We start from the raw sequence: 5,868 nt of genomic DNA on the forward strand, positions 1-5,868 counted from the left end.
AGTCAAGGAGAAATAAGCGCCCTGCATGCACAATCGGCACAAAGCCAGCAGTTGAGAAAGGATGGAATAAGATGTGACTCACACAGAGACTCTTAACTTAAAAGTTTGAGAGATCTCCGATTAGTTTTGTTTTGTTTTGTTTTGTTTTCACAGATGGTGTTCAGGTGTAAATAGGAAGGGGAGCGGTGCAAGTGTTCAGGGACTGTTACTAAATATCTGGGAGGGGGGTATTTAACTCTATTGTTCTTGGTGATGCAGGGGATTTATTTATTTTTTATTTATTATAATTATTCACATGACATCCTGATTGAAATCCCTTTGCTCTTCTCTTCCTGTTCCCTCTCCTGTCCTAGTCCTGTCCCCTAGACCTCTGACAGGTGTGGAGCTCTCCTCCCCGACCTCCTGACCGTAGACTATCAGTTCTTATCAGAATAACCTCTACCCCCTTCCTCTATGTGCCCGCAAGGCTGCCTGCCTGACCATGGGGCCGTGCTCAAATCACGGACAGTGCTTGCTCTCCTCCCTCTTGTGAACATGGAAAATGAGCTTTTCAGCTCCTACATCTAAACAGGCGGTCTAGGATCACTGCTGGCAAATATTCTTGGTTGGTGCAACAATTTGTGCAGGCACCCCTGAGTCCAGCTCAGCAGGGCTTGATGGTCTCCTTGTGCAGCTCCTGACCACTCCAGTTTCTTCCATCCCCCAACTCTTCCATTTAACTCTCAGAGCTTGGCTGAGAGTCCAGCTGTGAGTCCCAGTATCTGTCTTGATCCCACACTGGGAGGAGTCTCTCAGAGGACATCTATGTAAGGCTAATATCCACTTATAAGTCAGTATATACCATGCATGTCTTTCTGGGTCTGGGTTACCTTACTCGGGATGATCTTTTCTAGTTCCATCCATTTGCCTGCAAATTTCAAGCTCTCCTTATTATTGATAGAAGAATAGTATTCCATTATATAAATGCACCACAGTTTCTGTATTCATTTTTCAATTGAGAAACATCAAGGTTGTTTCCAGATTCTGCCTATTACAGATAAAGATGCAATATAGTCTAGTTCCTGTTGTATGGTGGGGCAGCTTTAAGGTATATGCCAAGTAGTGTGTAGCTGGGTCTTGAGGTAACACAACCCAATTTTCTGAGGAACCACCAGATTTATTTCCAAAGCGGTTGTACAAGCTTGCATTCCCACCAGCAATGGAAGAGTGTTCCCCTTTCTACACATCCTCACCAGCATGTGCTATCACTTGAGTCTTTGATCAGAGACATTCAACGCAGGGGGCTTTTTAAAAAGTGCTATAAAGAAAACTAGAATTTACTTATGAGAATGATTCCTCATCTGGCGAAGGCTGAATTGGAAGAGGTTGTTTTGAGGAGGTGACAGATAAGAAGCAAGGAACAAACAGACCCAGATGACAGAGCTTCTGATATTTTGGGCTCTTACACATACCAGCTATTTTCTTTAATCATTTCTAGTACTTTGTGGTTAAATACAGCTAGAAAAGAGTGAATCTGTTTTGGGAAATCATTGCCCATCCCAGCGTTTTCATGTGGTGATACTGATGGCCTGTAATGTTTTAAAATCTGAGGGTGGCAAGAACACTGGCCCTAGACACTGACTTTTGTTCTTTTGGCCTTTGAATGGCTCTGTGCAGTGCTGTGGAGAGCTGGTCTGCAAAGTTCTATGTTTCAACTATTCTCTGAAATGTCTTTATGTCTTCTGTACACTTAACTTAGGAAGAAAAAGGACATTCCCATGAGGAGAAGGATCTGTTTGATCAGACCAAAACTTGGAAGCAATAGTCAAAATAAATGATGGACAATCTCTCTAGTGGCACTGAATTCTCCCTTCTAAGCCTCCCTGGACCACAAAACCTACACCACATTCTCCTTGCGATATTCTTTTCCTTTTATGCAGTGATACTGCAAGGGAACATGATCATCATCATGATCATCTGTGTTGATAAGCAACTACAGTCATCCATGTATTTCTTCCTTGGCCAGCTCTCTCTCCTGGAGACCCTGGTAACAACCACAATTGGTCCCTTGATGTTTTGGGGACTGCTGATCCTTGGAAACCAGATGATATCTCTGACCAAATGTGTTATCTAACTCTTCTTTTACCTCTTCTGGGAACCACAGACTTTGCAGAGCTTGGAGCAATGGCTGTGGACCATTATGTGGCTGTCTGCAAACCTTTGAGGTATAGCATTATCATGAGCGGCTGCACTTGCATCTGTGTGGTGATTGTCTCCCGGGTGTTTGGGTTCCTTTCTGAAATCTGGCCAGTCTATGCCACATTCCAGTTTACTTTCTGCAAATCAAATCTGTTAGATCATTATTACTGTGCCCGGGGTCAATTGCTCAAATTATCTTATAATGACACCTCTCTCAGTGAGCTCATCCTTTTCTTAATGGATGTCTTTATTATTACTAGATCGTTGATCCCCACAATTGTCTCCTACACCTACATCATCCCCACCATCCTCAAGATCCCTTCAGCATCCAGCCTTCAGAAAGCCTTCTCCGTCTGAGCCTCCCATTTTACGTTTGTTGTAATTGGCTATGGCAGCTGCTTGGTCCTGTATGGGATACCCAAGCAAGCACAGGCAGCTGAGTACAACAGGTAGCCTCATTGCTGGTTTCTGTGGCAGCTTCTTTCTTGAGCCCCTTCATCTTCACTCTTTGGAATGGTAAATTCAAAAAGGTGCAGGGGCCTTTTAAATGACTGAAATATGGTGATTCTCAAGGCTAATGTTGCAAAGAGGACGAAGTCTGAACAGACCACGATTACTGCCATGTCATCTCCCATCCTGGATACACAGCTATCACTATAAGATGGTCTCTGTCCCTCTTCATTTTTGGTTTTGGCTCATTTCCAGCCTTCTATTGATTGTCTGAGCCTTCTTAATGATTCCCAGAAATTTACCTTTACATATTGCAGATATCATCAACAAACTTATATGGAAATGAACACAAAGAGGAAAGAATAGAGATGTATTTACTGCTGAGTCAATAATAGGTAATGCTAACATATTGAGTCTTACTTGAGTCTTGTTCACTTTTACAATTAAGCAATTGATTCTTCACTAAGGTAGGTATGGACTTTTCTGAATAAAAATGTTTAAAAGTTTTTGGCTTAACTTCTTATGGTCAATTTCCTTGCTTCTGTATCAAAGTGGCAAAAATGTAGATTATAAGAATATGACCACTCTTTGTAAATAATATTTTGAGTCGTTTTGTAAAGAAGAATAGAAATATAAATAAATATATTTATGTACACTATCAAAAACATATACATTGAAAAATTAGTCATTCAAAGGGTAAAATGATATTTCCTTGGCTTGCTCAATAAGATGGCACATGAAATAAAGGTTTGTAACAAGAAGACCTTCATAACTTAGGTTTCCAAATCTTTAAATCACACAAAAGAGAAGAACAAGGGCCTAGAGAGATGGTTCAGTGGCTAAGAGCACTGGATGCTCCCGCAGAAGATCTGTGTTTAGTATTAACAGTGTGCCTTACAAATTCTAGCAACTTCAGTTCCAGTGGAGCCAATGACCACCTGTGTTTTTTGAACACTGTACACAAATAAGGCATGTGCAAACATACATGCAGGCAAAACACTCATAGACACATCTTTTTACAAAGTAAACTAAATGTAAAAACTGATGACTAGGCACTGAACTTTTGAAATATTCTTCTTTATGAAACATTTATTCAAATATCGCCTCATGATGAATCATGTTATATAAAACCTACAGAACAAAGACATAATGAATGGTTTATGTTTCTTGCTTTTTTTTTAACTAGGGTATATTGTGAATTGTGATGCTCTATTAGATAATCCACTTTAACATTACAGTGCAGACTATACAATGGCTGAGTGCAAACTTATCTGTAGCAATACACTCTGCATTTTATTGGCTATGATAATTATTTTTATGTCATAATGGAAATTAAAAACAAAATCCTCTACTTCAACCTCTTGGGATAGAACTTGACATGGAAAAATATATAATCAGAAAACAGTGGTATGTATTTAACAAAAATATTCTACATAATTCCTGGTGTGTGTGTGTGTGTGTGTGTGTGTGTGTGTGTGTGTGTGTGTGTCCCTCTTGAGCCCCAGCCAGTTCATCTCTCCAAATCTACCATCAAAAAGTTTTATTTATGCAGATTTTTGGTATGAGAGTGCATATTTCAAATCTATATGAGCTGGCTCAAATACTGGGTTAGATCTCCTTTAATTTTTGGAGACTACTTGGTATAGCTGTTGCTGATGTCCATAACCCCAAGACAAGAAGTACATGAATAAGAGTTATCCAGACCCAGAAGCTTGGGAGAGTTGCAAATATTCTTACATAAAAGGCTGGGAGTTCTTTTCAGTCTGTCTAGCTGAGAGCATCTCCCACTTCTTACCTCCCTTCCCTTGTTCTTTCCCTCTGTTGAAAATGCTGTTCTGAATGTCTGCTTTGTTTAAACACTAGACAGAAAATACATATCTATTTTAAAATGCACAGTGAGTTTCAGCAGCTATTGGAAATAGGGAAGCTCCCTTAGTGTTTAGCAAGTGGATACATCTGTGATTGGAGGAGTCAGGCAGATGCATCACTGTTAAAGTTGCTTCTTCAGATCTTGGGAAAAGCAACATACTTTCCCTTCCTTTAGGAAATGAATCATGGCCATCCCTGCTTATGGTGTTGTAACAGTTTTCTATTTTTATTTCAAAGATACATTATCTGGCAAGAAAAGTGAGATAACATGAATCAAAGGAAAAAACCTGAAAAGGAGAAACACTAATTAACTTCCTTAAGTGCCACTTGATGTTCGTTGTTTAACTATCTATTACTCTATAAATGAATGATTCCTCCCATTTTCCTGAGTTATTGTTTAATCTATGCTGTAAACTTTGTGGAAGGACTTTGTGAATTGGTGAAATTAGATGGAATGGGTGCACACCTTAAGCCTTATTTTCCTTTAGTTTTGGATATTCGGGTATATTAAACATAATTAGGCAAAGGGGTATAAATTTTACATTTCTCTAAAGATTTGAGATACTTGTAACTATGACAATTATTATTTTTAAAATAGGATATGACTCTGTGATGGAGCTGTAGGAAACGTGGTCTGAGTTGGAGTGTGGAGGGGTAGCTGTGATGAAAACACATTGCATTCATGGAGGAAATTCTCTAAGAAATCAAGAAAAAAAATTAGAGCATCTTTTATTTGACTCACTGAGTCCAGTTAGTCCTACCAAATCAGAGTTTTGAAACATAGTGTCCCTGGGTATGTCAATGGTCCATGACAGGTCCTATGTCCAGAAGTAGTTATCCAACACAAAACAAATTTGACGCTTTGTCTAGAATAGGTATTTTCTTTTGTCTCACACTGGTTTTGTTGTTTGTTTTAACCTCCTCTCTCTCTCTCTCTCTCTCTCTCTCTCTCTCTCTCTCTCTCTCTCTCTCTCTCTCTCTTTCTCTCTCAGACATGGTCTCTTTAAGAAGCTCTGACTTTCCTGGAACTTGCTATGTACACTAGGCAGACCTGTAAATCACAATGTCACAATGTTCCTTTTTTTTGAGACACACACACACACACACACACACACACACACACACAGAGAGAGAGAGAGAGAGAGAGAGAGAGAGAGAGAGAGAGAGAGAGAGAGAGAGAGACAGACAGACAGACAGACAGAGACAGACAGAAAGAGAATGATGGTAGGATGTTGCATGAAAAGGAAAGTTGGCTGGGAGGATCTGGGATGTGTTGAGGAAGAGAAAAAAATCATCAAAATAAATTATATGATAAAAAAATTAAAATGGAAGTCATCTGTGGAGTGAAGTGGAGTTAATATTAATACAACA

The 5,868-nt window shown here is 39.5% G+C and overlaps 1 pseudogene; it reads left to right on the top strand.

The window, feature by feature from the left end:
* Positions 1–1,813: 1,813 nt before the first annotated feature.
* Positions 1,814–2,729, top strand: LOC127208644 (olfactory receptor 9A2-like; annotated as a pseudogene).
* The last annotated feature ends 3,139 nt before the right edge of the window (positions 2,730–5,868 follow it).

This window comes from Acomys russatus, chromosome 25 (genome assembly GCF_903995435.1).
Source record: "Acomys russatus chromosome 25, mAcoRus1.1, whole genome shotgun sequence".
In the NCBI taxonomy this organism is placed as follows: Eukaryota; Metazoa; Chordata; class Mammalia; order Rodentia; family Muridae; genus Acomys; species Acomys russatus.